This window comes from Petaurus breviceps, unplaced genomic scaffold (assembly GCF_028583685.1).
Source record: "Petaurus breviceps papuanus isolate PSGF00001 unplaced genomic scaffold, PetGlider_PUasm1.0 173, whole genome shotgun sequence".
NCBI classification, from domain to species: domain Eukaryota; kingdom Metazoa; phylum Chordata; class Mammalia; order Diprotodontia; family Petauridae; genus Petaurus; species Petaurus breviceps.
The window spans coordinates 34,191,501-34,199,455 of NW_027185759.1; positions in this window are offsets into that span (position 1 = coordinate 34,191,501).

The window sequence follows — 7,955 nt, forward strand, 5'->3', positions numbered from 1 at the left end:
ATCGATTACATCCTAGTATAAAGATATACTTATTTAAATATTTATTAAAATTATTTTAAAAATCATGTCATGTCACGCCTTTTTCAAATCTTAGAAAATTAGATTTAAAGTCTTATTATTCTTACACCTTCCTAATAGAAAGTAAGCTTTTTGAGGGTAAGAACTCCCCTTCTTCCCCCCTTTTTTTTATTGTGATTCCCCAGCGCTTGGAATTGTGGGCTGCAATGAGGAAGCATATAATAAATGGTTGTTGGATTGGATTGGACTGAATTGGGATATTGGGACTTCTAAAACTAGGAGATTCCTCTGTGGGTTTGAGCTGAAGGATTTTTTAAAATGTTGGCAATTTTTTTTTTTTAAGAACATTCAGACACCTCTGGGTCGATTCTTACAAAACGTCCAGCAGTTATTTCTTGCTCCTGACTTTACCAAATTACTCGTTGTGCTCCAAAATGTGGGCCACTTTCTTGTACTGGAAGTGGGAGAGGTAAGGGGCAGACAGGTACCGAGGGCACCTGCATAGCCGGCGCTCCGGCACCCTGCATGCCTGAGCTGTGGCGGATGCAGGTCTCTCCAGTTTGCTTCCAGAATGGTAGGACTAGGAGATGGGGAGGGACAACCGAGTGTGATGCTGCTCCCTCACCGCCCCCACAGAGCCTTGCCCACTTGCTCGCCAGTGAGAGGCTGTGTTTTCGTCCAGGCGGAAGAAGGGGAACAAAAGGAGGGAGTTTGGTGGAGGAAGGATCCCACTGGAAACATTTTTAGAGGGTCTTAACCGAAGGTGACTGTTGCTCTGAGTGTAGGTCTGCTCCATCCTTATAAACACACACACACACACACACACACACACTCACACACACACATACATGCAGAGGGGATCAGGAAAGTTTTAGCAGAGGAGGCCTTCTGAAGGATCTGGACCGAGGTCCGTGCCCTTCCATGCATTTGTTTCCCCCAGTCTTTAGGTCCACGTCACACGTGACGCTCAAGGCCCTTAACCCCTCGATGTTGGCTCGCTGCCTTTCTGGCTGCTGCTACTGCTGCTTCTGGCCGGTGGAGGCAACTCCGAGATGAGATAGGGAGTGGAGATCAATCGTGACCTCCTAAAGAGGCCGTGCCTCTCCCACTCATGCCCCCCTGCCCCTACCCCCGCAAGCCGCAGCAACGTCAACCCGAGCATAATTGTATCCCTGGATGTGCTCCCCAGCCTTCCATGACCCTTCCTCACTCCAAGGAGATCTGGGTTTAGGCTGACGTGTGTGTGTGTGTGTGTGTGTGTGTGTGTGTGAAGCAGTGTGTGTGTGTGGGGGGGCGGTGGCACTGGGCTGGGGGTGGGGATTGTTGATCAATCCCTCTAGGGTGGCAGAGGTGGAGGGGGTGGGTGGTTGGCGGGAGTTTCTTGCCTAGTCCGGGTTCTAGTGCTTTGCATTGCTCCCGGAGTGTGTGCGTTTGTGTGTGTGCGCCTCTGCGTGTGTGCGCGCGCGCGCGTGCTGGCGCGCGTGCGTGTGTGCTTCTCTGTATGTATGTGTGTGTATGTGCGTGTGCGTGTGTGTGTGAGTGTGAGTGTGTGTGTGTGTGTGTGTGTGTGTGTGTGTGTGTGTCTGTCTGTCTACAGGTAGCAGTGGCAGCGGCGGCAGCAGGGAGCTGGGAACGGGTGGAGGAAGTCCGCTAACTGCAGCAGCAGTAGCACCAGCAGCAGTAGCAGCAGCAGCAATTGCAGCAGCAGCAGCCTCCGCCAGCACCAGTAGCAGCGGCAGCAGCATCCTCAGCATCTCAGGCTTCTGCCGCCTTCTTGCTGCTGCTGTCTATGAGCGGGCGACTGCTCACTTTGCCGACGCTGCTTGCCGGAGCTCCAGTCAGAGCTTCGTTCCGGCCGCCACCGCTCTCTCTCTCCAACTCGCCCAACGCCTCCTCTTGCGCGTGGAAAGCAGTGGCCAGGCTCAAGTGGGGAGGGAGCGAGGGGGGTTGCGAGTTTGGCTTGCTTTGGTTTCGCCCCCCCCCCCCCCCCCCCCCCCCCACCCGCTGGGGGGAATCCTGTCTCTGGCAGCAGGTCTCTGCTCGGATCCGCGGTGCTTGCCAAGTTTTCCTCCCCTCCCCTTCGGTATCCAGTTGCCAGAGGCAATCGGGGGTCCTTTCCCGCTCCGGATTTCTATACAGATCGCAGCTCCCTAGTCCCAGCTCTCTCCTTCCCCAGCTCTCTGTCTCTGTCTTTCTCTCTGTCTGTCCGTCCGCCCGCTTCGATATTTATCGACCAGCCGCACAAACGTTCCAGTCCCCCTCGGCATGCCCATGGGCAGCTTCTTCGTTTCGCTGTCTTGGGATCCAGAATGGCTCGGAGCTAATGGAGAACGAGGACTGTGTTAATATCAGGCTTTGGCGTCTGTTGTCAAGGGAAAGGGGCCCGAAGAATGGTCTAAAAGGCGGCCCTCCTTCAGCTCCCCGTTAAGCAGCACCAAGTACGAGGTGCTGGGAGGCTGCAGAACAGGGGCGCACGGGGCTGGTGGAGTGGCAAGGTAAGGCACCCCTTTCCTCCCTCTCCTAGGCACCGATGATCTCCTTCAGCTGCCTAGAACTTCTCTCCCTCTTGCTCTTCGCCTTCCTTGTCTTCTCCCCGTCACCACCAACCTGCCTCGCTCCTCTTCCTCCTCTCCCCCTTTCCCCAGATTCTTGGGGGGTTATTACTTTGGAAGGGGGACAAAAACAATCGGTCGGAGTTACCCTTTACTTTGATTTTCTCCTCCATTATGTTTCCTTATTTAGGGCGTTATGGAAAGGTTTTGGGGAAAATATTCTTTCCTTGCTTCCTGGATAACTTCATGTTTTAAGCACTTTTCTCTCTCAGTCCTCCCCCCCCCCCCCCTTTACTGCATTTAACTTCAACGAACAGGACAGTTTTCGACAGTTTTCTTAAAACTGCACCTAATTAAACATAGGAGTCTTTATTTACAATTTTTAAAAACTAGGCATTACATTTCTCTGGGCATGACTAGGTGGTGGAAAATCAGATTTTCTGTGAGTAGAGCAAATTAATTTCATTGGGAAGTTATTTAAGAAAGAGTTCTCAGTGATGGAACTGAATCAAGGGCTTAGAAAAGTAGATAAGACCTCTTTTTTCTTTCTTTTTAAAGTCCATCATTATGCTGCAAATAAAAAATCGTTTTTGAAAAGCCTCTTCTGGTGACACGTTTTCTGTCCCTGAAGTCATTCCAGGAGGTTAGGGACTTCACCTTCTTATCCACTGACTCACACCTCTCCCAGCCTATCTTCCCACCCCCACTGCCTTTGGTGCTGCTCTCTCATTTTGCCTTGGCAGTTTGTAAATTACATGTTCTTGGTGGTCCGTCTCTGGGTTGTCTTGATCCAGCCTTGTTCTCATCTCTGTGTCTCCCTTCTGTCTCTGTCTTCCTGTCTCACTGTCTCTGTCTGTTTTTTTTTTTTTTTAATACATGTCTACCTTTGTCTTTCTGTCTTTATTTTTCAGACCCCCCCCCCCCCCCCCTGTTTTTCTGGCTGGTCTTTCTGTCTCTCAGTGGATGAAATTCTCTCCATACCTCAGCTCCGTCCCTTCCCCTTCCTGCCTCCCTTCCTCTCCCCAAATGGTTCTCCTTTTCCCTCTCCTTCCCCATCTCTGCCTCTTCCCCCTATACACACCTTTAGTTGATTGACCCTTTCCTCAGTGTGAGGGAAGAGGAGAGCTTTGTATGTGACTGTGAAAGAGAAAAAAGAAGGCGACTGAGGAGAAAGAGGAGGAGGAGGAGAAGGAGGAGGATGCTCTAGCAGACTCCTCTGACAAGGAATCAAGAGCTGGTGTTTGTCTGATTGAGCAGAGAGGGCACTGTGTTTATGTGGGAGAAGAGGTGATTAAGTGGGTTAGAATAGGGGGAGGGAAAGAGAGAGTGAGGGGGGACAAAGAGAAGGGAGTCAGTGGCTGGGAGCTTGCTGGAGCCCCCACCACCTCCTGTGTGCAGAAAGCCAGTTATCTATTGCAGATTTTGAGCTCTGTTATATGGGAGGACTAAGGCCAAGTATTGCTCAGAAAAACCAGAGGAGAAGCAACAAAATAAAAAGAGAAATGTGTACTGTTAGAGCAGGGAAAATTAACTGGAGAAATGTTTGATTGAACCGGACGGAGCAAACAATGCAGCTTCCAGAATAAAATTCTCCTCTGCAACGCAGTCTACTTCTTGCCTTGTAATAAGATGCATGCAGCCTGGGCTGGGCATTCTGGCCAATTCTTGTTTCCCTTCTGCTCTCTGCTCCATCTCCCTTCAATCTGACAGGCAAAAAAAAGTTCGTCTGAAGCCCTGAACATTTGCTGTGGGAAGGATTCCCATTTCCGCCCCTGCCCAAAGAAAGATTACACTCCCTAGAAGCCTTGTCATGAGCAATGGAGGCATTATTAAGCAATGAATGAGGCTCCTTAGGCACTAGCAGGTAATCCAAACATTTAAAATATTCTGTCCTGGCTCCTGCCTGCCTCAGCAGAATGCCTTGTGGTCTTGTGGGTGATGATGAAAAGGTACCTGCAGTGAATTCAAAATCATTTAGGCTGTGATTTTGAATTGGAAATCATTCATTTGGGATGGGGTGACGTCTTCAGTGTTTTAAAGGTAGAAACGTGTTCCAGGGATTGGGCAAGGCCTTGATGTTCTTCAAGCATAATCAAAACTTACAAGGGCCCCATACTCTTTTGGTACTTTTTTTAGATCATTAGTGATACCTAAGGCTTTTGAGAAATAAGGATCCATTTAGCTGGCTGTAGATTACACTGCATTTTATGGATTTCTAATATTCCCTTTTTCCTTCTTTGTATACTAAAAATATAGCAGACTGAATCTCACAAAAATGAAATTAGTTGTCATACAGGGAAAGTAAATTACAGCCTCTTACTCTATTTCTTCAAAAAATTAATTGCACTCAATTATTAAAAGCTTCTTAGACATAAAAATGTCATCGATGAAAGGTGTAGGTACATGTGTTTGAGTGTAAAACCTATAAAGTGCCTCTGGATTTCAGGCAGGCAATGTAACCCACTGAACATTGAGACTATTCAAAAAGTGCTCAGGAGTAAGGGTCATCCGGGTATTTAAAATATTAAATGTTAAGTACATCAATGCTAAGTTTACAATGCCCTTGGCAGAGACTGAGCCCAAGTGCACCTATCCAGCTGATTGGTTCTGTGATTCATGAGGAAAGTAGAAGGTAATCATTGCTCTGGCCTTCTGATTACATGCTTTGATTAAAAGAAGTCAATGTTTTCTGTAAGCCGGCAAGTCTGCTGTTAGCCTGTCCAATCCTCTTAAACCCAAGCAGGAACTGCAGTCTATCTTTCATTGGCGGTCGTGCTGTAGAAAAAGCTTACAACATTCATCCTTTCTGTGACCACTCCCCTTTTCCCCATACACATTTTTTCCTACTATATGTATGTACCTGATACTTTCTGATAGCTTTCTGTTTTTCTTCAATTAACATAGCTGAATTTCCTCTGAGAAATGGCTATTCTCCCCTCCCATCCTGCTCTACCCCAAGGAAATCCAACTGGGTGAGTTGAAAAAAAAAAAAAGCCATCAGCACATATCACATATGTGGGGGTGAAATGTCAGGGTGTTAGGGATTATATTTTTATTTAGATGTAGCACCTTTAAAAGAAAAATATAATATTTATAAAAATTCACTTGCAAAACTTGCAGAAATAATTCATTTGGTCAGTTTTTGGGCAGAGAAGAGTTTATTTGCCCAGGTTCTCCTTATCTTGACTTTTATTAGTTTGAAAAGTAATCAGGAATGGGAGCCAGAGGATATTGTTAGCCATCAGTAGTAGGCTCTTAATGTTTTGTTTAAAGTTCCCCTCACACCGTGTGTCATTGTTGTTCCACTTAATATTATTGACATGTTATTTATTATGACAAAGTATGATTACAAATAGATACACAATTTATCATGTGTCTCTGTGGGTTGCTGTGTGTTCAACAAAATGCAATGATGAAGAGAAAATAAATTTGAGACAAAACCAAATCATGTCGACTCAATGAGAACTTTGTTTCCACAAAAGAATTATTCCTTGAGTGATGATGGATCATAACATGTGCCCATTCCTTTGTGAGTTTTCATGTTGCTATCATCTTGACAATTTTTAAATACTGTTGGAATTAATACATGAGATGCAGTTAGGACTTGTACCCTTTCCATTCAACAAGAATTGAATTAATTGTCTCTTATGTGAAATACCTATCTGGTGGGGATGCAAAGAGAAAAATGAAATAGTCCTTGACCTCAAGGAGTTTCCATTCTGTTGTACTCAAGTTAAACAATTTCTGAAGTTCAGTGCAATTTTGATTGAATTCTGCTTGGTGCCTTAACAAAAAGAGCATGAGTGCCTCACCCATGGTCCCAAAACGAGGATATATCTGAAGTGAGATTCGAACCTAGAGATTACTGATTTCAAAACTGACCACTCAACTATGCCACTCTTTTTTCCTGATCGTGGATAAGTAAAATTCTTCTGTGAACATTTCACTGTGGAAGACACTGTGGCATAATGGATATAGTCTTGGTCTACGAATCCCAGAAGACCTGGGCTTACCATCAAGTCCTTGTCACTAGGTGAGTAGCCATGGGGCATCATTTAATTTTGATGAGTTTCAATTGCTTCATCCATAAAATATGGGTGGTGATGCCTATAGAAGCTATTTCCCAGGTTTATTGTGGGACTGAAACAAGATAATATTTGCAAAGCATATAACAAACTTTAAATGAGCATTAAAAAGTTCATTATTATTCCTATTCCTTACATGCCTTGAAGGATTTTTATTATTTTAGCCATCCCATGGTACCACTGACCAGTGGTTCATCTTACTAAGTAGTAAGAGCAGGTGTTCTTGGTCAAGCCTTCGATGTCATCAGTATCGTTTGCCATCCAATGCAAGAGAACACTCTGGGCTAACCACCATACTCTCTCAGGCTCTCAGAAAACTTGGTACCTCTGTCTTCTTAGCTCTGTCTCTTTTTCTGGGTTGAAACGCTCATTTCCTTAACATGAGGGTTTAGTGTCAATTTATCCAACCAGAGACTTCATTCATATACACCCATTCTAAAGCATTCTGCCTCTCATTTGGTGCCAATTGTATTTCAATCTAGGTCATTCAAAAAAACATAATGTATATCACTCTTTCATTACATTTGAAAGGAATAAAACCAAATATATCAAGACAACCCAAGGAGATAACTCCTACCAGTCTGTAAATCTTCCCTACACCTAACACTTGGATTGGTAAATAAGGCAAAGGTTGAGAAGTCTATTTTCCACCCCAGATCATTGCCAGAGGGAGCTGGCAGGTGACTACTCTTGGGACTTTTCTGCTTATGAAAAACTTCCTGAAGGGTTGATGTCTCACCAAAGAGGGTAACTTGGGAACTTAAAGTCCCTTCTATTGGTCTCTGACTCTTAAGGTCAATAATTCTGAGCTCCAAGATATATGTCTATATCCCTGATATGTATAGAATTTGTAATTTCCATACATTCACTGCTTTTCTCAAAAGCAAGAAATCAAGAAGTAGAATGGTTCCATGTTATTTTATTTCTCTTCCTATCCATCATACCCAAAGTTTGTAATCCTTTCCATATGTTGATGGATATAACCTGTCATAATGTGGTAGAAAGAAGATCATATTTAGAGTGAAATGGTGTGGAGTTTAATCCTATCTCTGACTATTGAGAACCTGTTAGATCTTATCAAAGAGCCTCTCCTTCTCTGTTCACAGGGACTATTTGTGCCCAACCTGTGGTAGAGCATTCTGAGCTCAAATTGTTCTCATCAACCACAGTTGGACACACTGTAACTTGACTCTAACATATCGATGCCATTTTGGTCTTCTTCAAGAATGAAGGACACCAACCATTCTTTTCTGAGCTTTGCTTTCCTTAGTGATTATTTTGGCCAGTCAATAAAGATATA